Below are 16,772 nucleotides of genomic sequence, written 5' to 3' on the forward strand. Positions count from 1 at the left end.
CTGGTGGAGCTCAGGCCCCTCCCCTGACTGTGGACCCTCCCACCTCCTCCAGCATCCCCTAGCTAAAGAGAGGATCCTGGAGGGGATGACGGGACATGGGCCTTAGCTTTCTTCCCACCTTGACACAATGTGAAGACTTTATTTTAATTTTATTTCAGGAGTTCATTTCATTACTATTTTTAATGTTGTCATTTTTATTTTATTTCTTCTTGAACCATAGCCCTACGTTCATAATTCAGGCTCCATATAGCTTCGTCCTCTGATGTTATCAGGGCAAGTCTGTGGCTTCACTGCTAAATACCCATCGTTTTCCTTTTCTCGTTTGTATATTAGTGTAAGTACATTTCTATTCAGGTATAGTTATATAATAACTTTCCATGCAGAAGGCAGCTTATAGATAAGCAAAAAGACTGAACAATCCACCTGGAGCCTGAAGAAACATACCCAGGTTAAGCATTCCCTGACGATATACCCCAATCAGTATTCTCCATTTACCCTTTTTTTAAGCTCATTTATTTTGAGAGACAGAGACAGAGACAGAGACAGAGACAGAGAGAGAGAGAGAGAGAGAGAGAGAGAGAGAGAGAGAGTGTGTGTGTGTGTGTGCGCGCATCTGGGAGGACCAGAGAGAGGTGAGGAGAGAGAATCCCAACACTGTCAGGGTGGAGCCTGATGCAGGGCTCGAACTCACAAGCTGTGAGATCATGACCTGAGCCAAAATCAAGAGTCAGATGATTAACTGACTGAGCCACCCAGGCATCCTCCTTTTTATTCTGAATCTGTAATGAAATGGTGATTTCCCATAATGTATACTGAGAAAGCTCTGTTTAAGTGATGACTTCGAGATTGCTAGTTGAGCCTGACCTGTCCACAGTTATTTGATTATTTGCGAAAAACATGAACTAGGGCACGGTGAGGTCTTTATCAAGGTGATGGGATTGTCCCCCTTATCCTTGGGGGTTACCTGAGGCATGTGGGATACCCTCTGCCTCTGGCCAAGGACCTGTGTAGGGAACAGTTTAAGATATTGGAGGAATGAGGTGAGGGTTTCTTTTAATTTCACACGGTCCACTAAAATAGAATAAACCTCTATCCCTTCTGGGGTCCTTAGCAGATCCAGAAACTGATGCAACCTCTGTGAGTTACAGCAGCTCTGACTGTACAAAGAATGCAGACAAGGACAAGGTAAATCCTGGGACCATTCTCAGTCGTAACACTTTCGGGAAACCCTCATCTGTCTCTACAGCACGCTCCCCTGGCCTAGTCTCGTTTTGTGTGTTGTGTGATATGTCTGCTTGTTATTTGTGTTCCAAATGCACACTCTTAATCTAGGAGCCTACAAGCTTCTCTACAAGCTTCAGCCTGTCATCTTTTTGTGGTAAGTTTAGAAACCCAAAGGGCTTAGAGGCTGAGTACCTTAAGACTTTACCATGTGTTTCTGGAAATAACGAGAGGAGGATGACCCCATATTCCAAACAGACGTCGCCTGGCCTGGGTCACCCCTTCCAGACCTCAACTCTGTGGGAACAGTGTGGCTGCTGTGTCTTCCTTTCTTGACTCTGGCTAGGAGATTAACCTGCTAGAAAGTCTACCATATTGTTTAAAATTGAAAAATGCAAAACCCCACCACTACTCCAACTTTTTATTTTGTGCCCTGTGCAATTTAAAACTTTTTTTAATGTTTATTTATTTCTGAGACAGAGAGAGACAGAGCATGAGTGGGCAAGGTGCAGAGAGATTGGGAGACACAGAATCAGAAGCAGGCTCCAGGCTCTAACCTATCAGCACAGAGCCCGACGCGGGGCTTGAACTCACAAACCGTGAGATCATGACCTGAGCTGAAGTCGGTCACTCAACCGACTGAGCCACCCAGGCGTCCCTGTGCCCTGTGCAATTTAGAGTGGTCTTAGACAAAGTCATCATCATCACTCATCACCTTCCCGTCTTTGTTGGTAAATGAGTTGTCTGGAATCCTTCCAGCTATACCTTAGGTAAAAATAATCTGAACATTGTGTCCTTCGATTGTGTTCATATGAGCAGTTTCTGGTTGTGTCCCCAGTCACTGTTAGAGCTGATACAGTCTCGTGACACATCCCAGGAGTTTTATACCAGAAATCAAAGCACACTTGAATTAATTCTGTCATGTGAATTTTGACCTCTTGTTTTCTGTAGGACTTAATTACTCTGTGTCCTGTAGTATGCTTAAAATCAAAATTCCCTATGAATTAAGATGAACACATCGGAGCTTTGGAGACATTCACCACAAGTCACTTGTTCCTCACAGAAGACTCTCATTCCCCTGCAAGATCCCAGGCATCCTCCACTCCCCAGAGGTCTCAGAGGCCTTTGACAACACTTCAAGAGGGAAGACTCTTTTCAGGGAGAGGAGCAGAGGAGACTAAGCGAGGGTCTGGCTGCAGAACTTTTCGCCAGGAGAGGCTGTGATTCCACGAGCAGAATATGAGCCATTTATCTGCACTCAATTTGTTGTGTTCTTAATATACCAAAAACAGAGCATCAGGAGTCACTGCAGAGGAGGGATGCAGGGTGAACTGGGACATAGATGCCTGCCTGTCTGGAGAATGCTACTTCATTACTATGTAATTACTTCTGTTAACCCTCTAGGACAGGACCCTTGCCATTTTACTTCCGCAGACATGGGCAGTGATGTGTGGTGACAGCAGTTCCACCTCTTGCATCTACTACCCCAAGCTGCAGGTGGTATCCAGTGGCAGGGACAGAGTTTTCAGGTACTGATGCTACTCTCTTGGATCCTGGTGGCAGAGAAGGTGGCAGGTGCTGACACATTCTCCTCTGGGTTACAGCTGCTTTTGGTATTGGTTCTCTTGTCTGGCATATGCACATAGCTGTCACTTCTGTTCTGCAGGACAGTGTGGATCCATGGGGACCTCCTCCATTAACTGGAAGATTCTGCAGACAAGATTCTGCAGATTCGGCCACCCCGACCCCTCCACCAGCAACACTTGGTAAGATGATCTGAGCGGTATGAGTTGACTTGTAAAGCACACTCATTTTTGTTGGTGTTAGGTCTTTGGCCAAGGTGCAGAGGTGGTACCACAGACCATTATGATGCAAGAGGAATGTGTCTGCCGCCATTACCACATTCCTCGTGTTTCATGATCGACATATCATCTTTCTGTCATTTCCTCCACTCTGTGTTGGTACAGGTGTCTCTCGTGGAGAAGGAATGGGGCTGTATGCAGAAAAGCAGACATAGCGGTTCAGCAGAAATGCCCTGCCCGTGTGCTGGGCTCTGTGAGGCATGAGGCACAGCCTCACATATATCCATCTACTCGAGCCCCAGCCATCCATCATTGTTTGATGAGTGATGAAAACATCTGAATCAAGGCTTTTACAGGTCTTTGTCAGGGTTTACAGGATGGGTCTTCCACTTCTTGGGGATCACCTGAGGGATGAGGTACACCCTCTGCATGTGATTTGTGATCTGACTGGAGCAAAGAGTTTAAGTTGTTTGAGGAATGTGGGGAGGGTTTTTTTTTGTTTTGTTTTGTTTTGTTTTGTTATGTTTTGTTTTGAATCCCCCAACAGTCTACTCAAATCAGAATAAATGTCCATCCCATCCAGGGCCTTTAGCAGATCCAGAAGCTGGTGTCACTCCCGTGAGTGATACCAATACTGACTCTACCAAAAGTGTGAGAAGTACGAGGGAAATGCTCTGGCCATTTTCAGTTCTAAGTCTCTCCTGACACCCACATCTTTCTGTACAGCACACTCTCCTGCCAATGTCTCTGGTTTCTGGGTCGTATGATATGTCTGCTTGTGTTTTTATTTTCCAAACGCACAACCTTTACCGAATAGTCTACGGGCTTCTCTACTGTCCACCTGGCATCTCTTTGTGCTAAGTTTACAAGTTAAGTGTGCTTAGGGGTGAGGACCTTAGGGCTTTTCCAGTGTGTTCCTGGAAATAAGCCAAGGTGGATGATCCCACACTCCACTTGGAAGTCTCCTGGCTTGCCTCATTTTTCTTGGATCTCCTCAATGTGGCATCACTGCTCTTGCTGTTTCTTCCTCTCCTGTTTCTGTCAAGGGTTTTAATGTGTTCAGAAAATCTGTGGATATCTCTACAATTTGAAAATGCGAACTGCCTTCACTGCAACTTATATTTTTGTATGTGTCATTTAGAGTGGTCTTAGACAGCATAACTTTCATATCCATCAGCATTCGATCTTTTTGTGGTAAACATGCTGTCCAGAATCCCTTCAGGTGTGCCCTGGGTATGAACATTCTGAACTATAAGAGGTGACATACTTGTTGTAGAAAACACGCACTGAAAGTTAAGTTGTGAAAAGAAAAAATTCCAAAATTACCTGTGTGGCAAGTCCCCACCATGGCCTTCACTTGGGTTCACATGAGCAGGTTCTCTTGTGTCCTGTGTCACAGGTACGGGTAAAACACGGAAATTTACACCAGAAATCAAAGTGCATTTGTGTTAATTTTGTTAATTAGAATTTTAGCTCATTTTTTTAGAGGACAAAAGTCCCCTGCAAATTTTACTCTACTAAAGCTGAGAAGCACCTCTGAATTAAAATAAATTAGCTGAGCCCAATTAACATGTATAGGCAAAGTGTTTCTCTAAGAGCATGCTTTCTTTCCAGATTCTCTGCAGGACCTCAGGATCCCTATCGCCCCATGTGTCTCTGTGCCACTGGATAGCACTTCCAGAGAGGAGGAGACCCTACTGTCAGGAGAGCAGCAGATCGGGCACAGGCAGGGGCTTAGAGGCAGAGCTTTGAGCCACAAGGGCTATGATTCCATGGGTGGAAACTGGGACTGTCATTCCTTCTCATTCTGTAGTTCTTCACATACACAATAAGCAGTGGAGGGCGATGAAGGGTGGAGGGTGACCGTGGACTTAGATGTCTTCCTATGGGGAGTATGCTATTTTATTAATTTAGTATTCACTCCATAAATCCTCTAGGAAAAGAGCCTTTCTCTTTTCGCAGTGGTCACAAAGAGGGGACAAAGGAGCTGGGACAGAGGAGCTGGGTGGCGCCATTTCCCTCCTCTGCCCCCCAGCATAAACATAGAGCCACCTACTGGAAACAAGGCAATTCCCACACTGACTGCCTAACCTGCTTACACCAAGCCCCACCTTCCTGTGCTCTGGTGAGACTGGCCTTCTAGGTCAAGCTTGCCTCGGTCCCAGTGGAGCTGAAGACCAGCAGAAGCCCCTGACCACACCACCTCTCTTGACCAGACAGTTGTGCAGGGCTTCCCTTCTCGTGGCAGTCGTTCCGAGTCTCATTTAACAAGCAGATCAGAGCAGACCTAGATAAAAGTCACCACATTCTGGCCAAGGACCATACATTGCCCATACAACTGGCCTGAAGGATAGTGCAGCCAGAACACAAAACAGTGCATGCAACACACAACACAGACACTCCCTGATGTGCCCGGCCCTGGACACTAGATGACATCCTCTTCATAAAGCCATTCATCTCACAGGCAGGTAACACAAGGAGCTTTTGGAACACAGAGAAGGCAAATACTCAGCCAAAATGCCAAGACAAGAGGAATGCATCCCAAATGAAGGAACAAGATAAGCTTATGGCCAGAGAAATGGAAGGAACACTTCCAAACTCATTCTATGAGGCCAGCATGGCCTTGAGTCCAAACTGCACACAGAACCCACTAAAAAGGAAAACTACAGACCAATTTCCCTGATGAACCTGGATGCAAAAATTCTCAACAAAAATTAGCATACCGGATCCAACAATACATAAAAAGAATTAATCCCCACAATGAGGTGGGATTTATTCCTGGGATGCACAACTGATTCAATGTCTGCTAATCAACTGATGGGATACATCACATTGATAAAAGAAAGGATGAGAACCACATGATCCTTTCAACAGATGCAGAAAAAGCATTTGACAAAATCCAGAATCCTCTCTTGATGGGAAAACAAAAATCCCTCATGAAAGGAGGGATAGAAGGATCGTGCCTCAACATCATAATGTCCAGATACGCAAGTCCCACAACCAATATCACCTTCAATGGGGAAAAACTGAGAGCTTTTCTCCTAAGGTTAGGAACATGACAGGGATGTCCACTCTGGCCACTGTTATTCGACATACTGTTGGAAGTCCTAGCCTCAGCAATCACACAACAAAAATAAATAAAGGTGTCCAAACTGGCAAGGAGGAGTCAAACTTTCCCTCTTTGCAGACATGATATTCTCCGTGGAAAATCCCAAAGACTCCACCAAAAAATTGCTAGGACTCGTACAGGAATGCAGGAAAGCCTCAGGATATAAAATCAATATACAGAGTTTGATTGTATCTCTACACGCCAATAATGAAGCAGCAGAAAGACAAATCAAGGAATTGATCTCATGTACAATTGCACTGAAAACCATAAAATACCTAGGGATCAACCTAACCAAAGAGGTAAAAGACCAGTACACTGAAAACAATAGAGGGGTGCCTGGGTGGCTCAGTTGGTTAAGCACCGACCTCAGCTCAGGTCATGATTCCCCAGTTTGTGGGTTCGAGCCCCACATAGGGCTCTGTGCTGGCAGCTTGGAGCCTGGAGCCTGTTTCAGATTCTGTGTCTCCCTCTTCTCTCTGCCCATTCCCTGCTCATGGACGCGCGCTCTCTCTCTCTCCCCCTTGCTCTCTCTCTCAAAAATAAATAAACATTAACAAAATTAAAAGAAAAAACAACAGAACGTCTATGAAAGAAATTGAAGACAGAAAAAGAAAATGGAAAGAACGGGAAAAACATTCCATGCTCATGGATTAGAAGAACAAATATTGATAAAATGTCAATACTACCCAAAGTATCTACACATTCAATGCAATCCCAATCAAAATTGCACCAGCATTCTTCTCGAAGCTAGAACAAGCAATCCTAAAATTTGTATGGAACCACAAAAGACCCCGAATAGCCAAAGTAATCTTGAAGAAGAAGACCAAAGCGGGAGACGTCACAATTCTGGACTTTATCGTGTATTACAAAGCTATAATCATCAAGACAGTATGGTATGGGCACAAAAACAGACACATAGATCAATGGAACAGAACAGGGAACCCAGAAGTGGACCCTCAAACATATGGCCGACTCATCTTTGACAAAGCAGGGAAGAATATCCAATGGACAAAAAGAGTCTCTTCAGCAAATGGTAGTGGGAAAAGTGGAGAGTGAGAAGAATGAACCTGGACCACGTTCTGAAACCATACACACACACAACCTCAAAATGGATGAAAGATCTAAATGTAAGACAGGAAACCATCCAAATCCTAGACGAGAAAACAGGCAACCTACCTCTTTGATCCTGGCCACAGCAACTTCTTGCTTGTTGTGTCTCCAGAAGCAAGGGAAACAAAAACAAAAATGAACTATTGGGACCTCAAGATAAAAAGCTTCTGCACAGCAGAGGACACAATCAGCAAATCTAAAAGGCAGCTGAATGGAATGGGAGGAGATATTTACAAGTGACATATCACAGAAGGGGTTAATATCCAAAATCTATAAAGAATTATCAAACTCAACACCCAAAAAACAAATAATCCAATGAAGACATGGGCAAAAGACATGAAGAGACACTTTAACAAAGAAGACATCCAGACTGGTCACACATGAAAAGTTGCTCAACCTCACTCGTCATCACTGAAATACAAATCAAAACCACAAGGAGATATCCCCTCACACCTATCAGAATGGCTAAAATTAACACCTCAGGAAACGACACGTGCTGGCAAGGATGCAGGGAAAGGGAACCCTTTTGCAATGCTGGTGGGAATGCAAACTGGTGTAGCTACTCTGGACAACAGTTTGGAGATTTATCACAAAAACTAAAAATAGAACTACACAATGACCCAGCAATTGCACTACTAGGTATTTATCCAAAGGATACACAAACGCTGACTCGGAGTGGCACATGCATTCCAATGTTTACAGAAGCGTTATCAAAATTAGCTAAATCATGCAAAGAGCCCAAATGACCATTGACTGATGAATGGATGAAGAAGATGTGGTATATTGATATAAAGGAATATTACTCGGCGATCATAAAGAATGAAAACTGCTATTCGCAACAACATGGATGGTACCGGACTCTATTATGCTAAGCATAATATGTCAGAGAAAGACACACATCATATGATTTCTCTCGTCTGTGGAATTTAAGAAATAAAACTGATAAACATAGTGAGAGGAAAGCAGATATAAGATACACACAGAGAGGGAGTCAAACGATAAGAGACTCTTAAATATAGAGAACAAACGCAGGGTTCCTGGAGGGTTAGTGAATTGGGGAATGGGCTAAATGCGTGATGGGCATGAGGGGGGGCACTTGGGATGAGGACTGGGTATTTTTTGTACTTGATGGATCACTAAATTCTACTCCTGAAACTGTATTCCACTATACGATAACTAACTTGGGCTTGAACTTAAAACTAAATAAATAAATATTAAAAATAAATAAATAAATGTAATACCAGTCAAAAGAAAAGAATATTTAAATCAGACTCTTTCAGTGGAAATGAAAGACCAAAAGTGATACAGACAACAAAGGATCAGAGAAAACATCAAGAAACAATGGCAAAACAACTAATAAAATGGCACTAAATATAGATCTATCAATAATTCCTCTGAATGTAAATGGACTAAATGCTCCAATCAAAAGACATTGGGTAGGGTGTCAGAAAAGACAAAAGGAAAAAAGCAAGTGAACAAATAAACACACAACAAGACTGTGGGGGGCCGGGCCCCGGTGCCAGGCTGAGACCGAGTCGAGCAATGTTCCCTGTTGACTCAAGCCAACCCGGTGGTTCCCCCTCCCATTCATGTGGGAGGCCAGGCCCCGGCGCCAGGCTGAGACCAGGTCGAGCAACGTTCCCTGTTGACTTAGCCAACCCGGTGGTTCCCCTTCCCATTCCCCCACTTTCAAGGGCATACGAAAGCCTGGTCAAGGCTGAGAAAGTTAATTCCTGAAGCCTGTGGTCTGCAGGTGTTAGCAGTAATGCTACCTCCCTTTTTCTACCCCGAGTCAGATAGAAACAAACATGGGAACTGTGTTTTGCTAGCAATCTATCAACAAGGTCTTGTGACCCGTTCAGAAAGTTCACAAGGTACACAGAACTAAATATCTTGGCTGGCAGTGATCATGTGAAACCTGTTTATTCTTAGAATGACCTGATCCACGAGAGCCTTATATTATAAAAGATTGTGTACAGCAACAATAAAGCCGTCACTTGGGCCATCAGCCCAGGGGACCCTCCTGTTCCCAAACTTTCTCTTCTCTCTTTTTTTCTTGCATTCCCCTACCCTCAGGACCCTGACCTCGGGGTTTGTCACGCCGGTCGCGACACAAGACCTATCTAGATGATGCCTACAAAGCCTTATTTGGACCTAAACTCACCTGCAGACTGAAAGGGAGGGAATGAAGAAATATTTCTCATGCCAATAATGTCAAAAGAAAGCCATTAGCAATACTTATATCAGGCAAAATAAACTCTAAAACCAAGACTGTATTTTCGTACCCTTTGGGTAGATACCTAATAGTGAAATTGGGTAAATACCTAATAGTGAAATAGCGAAATATTTATACCAGCATTACCAACAATAGCCAAACTATGGAGAAAGCCCAAATGTCCATCAACCGATGAAGGTATAAAGGAGGTGTGGGGTAGGTGTGTGTGTGTGTATATATATGTATACACATACGTACATATATATGTATATACATACGTATATATAATGCAGCCATACATAAAATGGAATATTACTCAGCCATCAAAAAGAATGAAATGTTGCCAATTGCAATGATGTGAATAGAGCCAGAATGTATTGTGCTAAGTGAAATATGTCAATCAGAGAAAGACAAATATGTGATTTCACTCGTGTGGAATTTAAGAAACAAAACAGATGACAACATGGGAAGAGGGCAGTAAAAGAGAAGAGTGGTAACAAACCATATGAGTCTCTTAATGATAGAGCAAAACCTGAGGGTTGATGGAGGGAGATGGGTGGGGGATGGGTTTTAAGGAGGGCACTTGTTGTGATGAGCACTGGGCGTTGTATGTAACTGATGAATCACTAATTTCTACTCCCGAAACCAATCATGCACTGTACGTCAACTAAAGCTTAAATTTAAAAAAATAAAGCTGTAACAAGAGATGAAGACGGACACTGTCTCATAATAAAGGGGACAACCAAACAAGAAGATCCAACGATTGTAAATTTTTATGCACCCAACATACAATCACTGAATATATAAAACAATTAACAACAAATGTAAAGAAACTCATTTATAATAATGCAAGGAGAGTAGAGGACTTTAACATATCACTCACATCAACAGACAGAACCTCTGAGCAGAAAATCAGTAAGGAAACAATGGCTTTGAATGACACACTGGACCAGATGGGTTTAACAGATATATTCAGAACACTCCATACTAAAATGGCAGAATGCACATTTTTTTCAAGTGCACATGGGACATTCTCCAGAATCGATCACATTCTAGGTACCAAATCAGGCCTCCACAGGTACCCAAAGACAGAGATCAGACCAAGCATCTTTTCTGACCACAAAACTAGGAAACTTGAAGTCATCCACACAAAAGAAGAAAGAAAGAAAGAAAGAAAGAAAGAAAGAAAGAAAGAAAGAAAGAAAGAAAAAGTGAATAAAGGCCACAAATAAAGGGTGGTTAAACAACATGCTACGAAACGAATGGGTCAACCAGGAAATCAATGAGAAAATACACTGAAACAAATGAAAATGAAAATGAAGATGCACTGGTAAAAACCTTTGGAATGAGGCAAAAGCAGTCTAAGATGGAAGTATATATAGCAATACAAGCCTACCTGACAGAGCCAGAAAAATCTCAAACAATGGAAACTTAACAACCAAAGGAATGAGAAAAAGGACAATGCAAGCCTAAAGACGGCAGAAAGAAGGAAATAATAAAGATTAAGGCAGAAAGAAGTGATAATAGAAACTAGAAAAACACTAGACCAAATCAGTGAAACCAGGGGCTGGTTCTTTAAAAACAGGAATCAACTTGAAAACCTCCTAGGCAGACTTTTCACAAAGAAGAGAGGAAGGACTCAAATCAATAAAATCACAAATAAGACAGGAGAAATAACAGTCCACAACACAGAAATACAGTTAGAAGATAATATTAGGGAAAACTATAGGCAACAAATTGGACACTCTGAGAAATATGGATAAATTCCTCGAAACACATAAACTACCAAACCTGAAACAGGAAGATACATAAAATCTGAAACCAGAAAGAAACTGAATCAGTAATAAAAAAAATATCTCCCCCAACACAAGAAGAGTTCAGGGCCAGCTGGCTTCACTGATGAATTCTACCAAACATTTAAAGAAGGGGTGATATCTATTCTTCTCGAATTATTACAAAAAATAAAAAAGGAGAACTTACCAATTCATGTCATCAGGCCATCATTACCCTGATACCAAAGCCAGATAAAGACTCCCTTAAAGCAGAAAACTGCAGGGGCCCCTGGGTGACTCGGTTGGTTGACTGTCCAACTCTTAACCTCAGATTAGGTCATTATCTTGCAGTTCCTGGGTTCAAGTCCCACATTGGACCCTGCGCTGACAGTGTGGAGCGTGCTCAGGATTCTCTCTCTCCCATCCCTCTGCCCTCCCTCACTTTTATGTACTCTAAGTAAATGAATAAACCTTTAAAATATATTTAGAATTTGTTTTAAATAAAACTGCAGACCAATAGCCTGATGAGTATGTATGCAGAAATTCTCATGAAAATACATTCAAACTAAAGTCAGCAATACATTAATAGAATCATTGACCATAATCAAGTAGGATATACTCCTGGGCTGCAAGGGTGGTTCCACATTCACAGATCAAACAACATGATGCACCACAGTAATAGTAGAAAGGATAAGAACAAGATGATGCTTTCCACAGATGCAGGAAAAGCAGTTGACAAAATGTCACATCCATTCATGACAAAAACCCTCAGCAAAGCAGATTGAGACTCAACCTACCTGCACATAGTAAAGCCCACCTGTGAAAAACCCACAGCTAATCTCATCCTCAATGGGGAAAAACTGAAAGCTTTTCCTCGAAGGTCAGCAACAAGGCAGGGATGACCCCTCACACCACTGTTACTCCACACAGTATTGGAAATCCTAGCCACAGCAATCAGACAACAAAAAGCAATAAGAGGCACCAAATTGGCAAGGAAGAAGTGGAACGCTCGCTATTTGTAACTGACATGATGCTCTCTATAAAAAACATGAAAGACCCCCATAAAAATTGCTGGAAGTGATACATGAGTTTCACAAGTCACAATATACAGAAATTAATGTACAGAAATCCATTGCGCTTCTATAGATGAATCGTGGATTAACAGAAAGTAAGGAATCAATCCCATTGACAGGTGCACCAAGTACCACAACATACCAGGAATAAACCCAACCAAAGAGGTGAAAGACCTATACTCTAAAGGCTATGAAACACTGATGAAAGAAATGGAAGAGGACACAAAGAAATGAGAATACATTTCATGTTCATGGATGAGAAGAACAAACACTGTTAAATGTATACACTCCTCAAAACAATCTACACATGTAATACAATCCCTATCACCCTAATGAAACATTTGTCACAGAACTAGAACAAGTAATCCCCAAATTTGTATGGAACGACAAAAGACCCCACACAGCCAAAACAAACTTGAAGAAGAAAAGTAAAGCTGGAGACCTCACAATTCCAGACTTTAGGTTATATTACAAACCTGTAGTGATGAGAACACTGTACTGGCAAAAAAAAAAAAAAAAAAAAACCGAACGAAAGAAAGAAAGAAAGAAAGAAAGAAAAAGAAAACACACACAGACACATAGATCAATAGAATGGAAACCCAGAGATGAACTCACATCTATATGGTCAATTAATCCTCAACAAAGCAGGAAAGAATATCCAATGAACGAAAGAGAGTCTTGGGACACAGGGGTGGCTCAGTCATGGAAGCAACTAATTGTGGATTCAGCTCAGGTCATGATGTCAGTGTTCACCAGTTTGAAACGCGTGTCAGGCTCTGCACTGACAGTGTAGAGCCTGCATGGGATTCTCTCTCTCCACTTCTCTCTGTCCCTCTTCTGCAAGCTCTCTCTCTCTCTCTCAAACATAAATAAATTCACTTAAATAAAAGTCTCAAAATATGTTTTTAGAAAACTAGACAGCATCTTGCAAAACAAAACAACAGACCACTTTCTTACAACATGCACAAAAATAAATCCAACATGGATAAAGACCTACGTGTGAAACGCGAAACCATAAAAATCCCAGAGGATAACACAGGCAGTAACTTCTTTGACAACGGCTGTGCACACGCCTTTGTTGATATATCTCCTGAGGTAAGGGAAACACAAGCAAAAAGAATGGGACTTCATAAAAATTAAAAGCTTCTGTCACCAAGGAAATAATCAACAAATCTAAAACACAACCTATAGCATGATCATATTTGCAAACGACATCTGATGAAGGGTTAGTGTCCAAAATATATAAAGTTATACACACCCAAAAAATGAGAAATCCAACTGAAAATGGGCAGAGGACACGAATAGGTATTTTCCCAAAGAAGACATACAGATAGCCAAGAGACACATGAAAAGGTGCTCAACAATACTGATCTTCAGGAATATACAATTCAAAAGTACAATGAGATAACTCATCACATCTGTCAGAATGACTAAAATCAGTGAATGACGAAACCACATGTGTTGCAAAGGATGTGGGGAAAGAGGAAACCTCTCGCACTGTTGGTAGGAATGCAAACTGGTGCAGCCACTCTGCAAAACATCATGGAGATTCCTCAAAAAATTGAAAACAGAACTACCTTACAATCCAGCAATTTCACTAAGTGATATTTACACAGAGAATACAAAAATAATACTTCAAAGGGATACAGCAGCATTTGCTACAACAGCCAAATTACGGAAACTGCCCAAGTTGCCAACAACAGATGAAGAAATTGAGATGTAGTATATGGAATGGAATATTATTTAGCTGTAAAACATGATATCTTGTCATTTGCCATGAGGTGGATGGAGCGAGAGAATGTTATGCTGGGTGAAATAAGCCTGTCAGACAAAGACAAATACCATATGATTTCACTAACACATGGAAATGAAACAAAACAAAGGGGGCGGGGATGGGGGGATTGGGGGAAGGAGACTGTGACAAACAGACTCTTAACTAGGAAACAAACTGAGGGTTTCCACAGTGGGATGGGGGGGGGGGCGTGGAATGGGTGAAACAGGTGATGGGGATTAAGACGTGCACCTGGGATGAGCACCCAGTGACGTGTGGAAGTGTTGCTCTATATGTACACCTGAAACTAATATTACACTCTACTTTTACCACCTGGAATTTAAACTAAACTATTACATAAGGTTAATGACACCTACCTACCAGATTTTCTGTAGTTTTCAATCATTTCACTACGTTGGAAAAATAACCATGAAAAATTTTAAAAGCATGTATAATGTGGGGGACAGTTTGTGCCCTTACCTCGGTCTTTGGTTCCAGCAGGACTCGGAAAGTGGGTCCCAGCTCATTCTTCTAGAAGGTCCTGAGACGAATATTTCATGTATTCACATCCTAACTGAATGCAGCTCCCGGTCTTCTGAATTTCTGTCAGGATTTCTCCCTGGAAACCAGCCTGAATCTGGAACGACCCATCCACGGCATCCATGATGTGATGTCGTGAGACCCCGCGATCCCAGGTCCTTTAATAAAATACGTCTTGTTCAAATACTGTCCGGGAAAGTGAGGAATGAAACACGGGAACAGCCCACAAAATGCAAGGGCCTGTGCTGCTGACCGACTGACCAGTGCCCAGGGAAGCCACCCAGGGCCCTCTCCTCAACACTCAGTGCAACAAGGCAGCTTCTCTCTGGCGACTCAGGAGACACCAAGTTGCTGCAAGGCTCCCAAGGTCTCCCCTGGGGAGGGCGGCAGAACCTGCTGCAAACGCAGCTCTGGTCTCTGTCCTGAGGCAGTGGCAGAGGCCCTGAGAGCTCTGGGAGCAACAGAAGCCCTTCCTGCTCTGAGGTGCCCTGGGTCAGAAAAGCCGATGGGGCGCCCTCTGCCGGCAATCACCGTGCATAGAGAGGAGCCCGCCCCCAGGGTTTGTGGTGCTCGCACGCCCTCTGCTGGCCACCATGGGAATTCCTGCAATGTTGAAGGCCATGGCCCTCAGCTGAGGGACTGAAGGTGTTCTGGGCAAATAAGCCTGTTCTCCACATTGGGAGGGGTCTTAGTGACAGGGCCTGGGACACTAAGAAATCTTTTCCTTCTCCTTTCTTGTGAGTGAAGAATGGAACCACATTTATTTATGTAATGACATCATTTGTAACGCTTGCAGCAAGGGTCACAGAACAATAGCCCACCTATTTACACATGCTGAACAAGAGCTAATTGTGTTTACCACCAAAATACTTAGGTTACATAAAGAACTGACACCTTTGAGAGAGAGATACCAGCTTCCAGCTATGGAATGAATAAGTCCTAGGGCTACAAGGTACAGCCAATAGAATAGAGTCAATCCTGTAATAATAATGGTGCATGCTTTCACATGATAGCTACACTTGTGGTTAAGTACAACATAATTTATAGACATATGGAATGACTACACTTTATGCCTAAAACTAATACAACAAATGTGTCAACAATATTTCAATAAATAATCGACATCCTTTACACTATTTTTAATTTCTCCTTCTTTGCCATTAAAAAATCATTCCTGGGGCGCCTGGGTGGCTTAGTCAGTTAAGCGTCCGACCTCGACTCAGGCCATGATCTTGCAGTCCATGAGTTTGAGCCCCACGTCAGGCTCTGCCTGACAGCCCGGAGCCTGCCTCAGATTTGGCATCTCCCTCTCTCTCCCCCCTCCCCAGTTGGGGGTCTCTCAAAAAAAGAAAAAAAATAAACATTAAAAATTAAAAAAAAATCATGCCTAATTTAGACTCTGTGAAATTCCATTTATTCTCTAACCATCTTGATGTTGAGAGCTTCTCTGAAAAGTCACTAATAATATCTTTGATGGACACATATGTGACAAGGTCGCATGCAACTTCCAGGGAGCTACACATCTGTTTGACTTTACTGTAAGCACCTTGGCTAATAGTTTCAAATTATGAAAATGAGCTGGGTCCCAGCCCATTCTTCTAGAAGGTCCTGAGAGTCAACATTTGGCGGCTTCACTTCCCAACTGAATGCGGCTCCTGTTCCTCCCAATTTGTGTCAGGATTTCTCCCCCGAAACAAGCCTGAACCTGGAACAAACCAAGCCCAGCCTCTCTGACGTGGCGTCACGGGACCCCCTGAATCCACGGATCCTCCAGGGAAATACCGGCAGGGGAAATGAGGAACAAATCACGGAACAGCCCAGAAAAAGCGAGGGACTGTGCGCCAACCGACCACCCGCGCTTCCAGGGAAGCCGCCCAGGCCCTGCCTCCCCCGCCTCAGGACTCAGCCCCATCACCTAGGAGACGCCAAGGGGCTGCGAAGCCTCCAGGGACTCCCCCAGGCCCGGGGGTGGGGGGGGGGGGGAACCTGCTGGAAACGCAGCTCTGGCTCTTTGCCCACACTCAGTGGCACTGGGTCCTCAGAAGCAAGGAAGCCTTTCCAGCTCCGGGGCGCCCTGGATCAGAAAAGCCTAGTGGGCGCCTTCTCAGGCCATCACTGGCCACGCAGAGGCCAGGCCCCTCCCTGGGCGTGGTGCGTGC

The sequence above is a fragment of the Panthera pardus genome, unplaced genomic scaffold (assembly GCF_024362965.1).
Source record: "Panthera pardus isolate Hobbes unplaced genomic scaffold, ASM2436296v1 HiC_scaffold_8, whole genome shotgun sequence".
Lineage (NCBI taxonomy): Eukaryota > Metazoa > Chordata > Mammalia > Carnivora > Felidae > Panthera > Panthera pardus.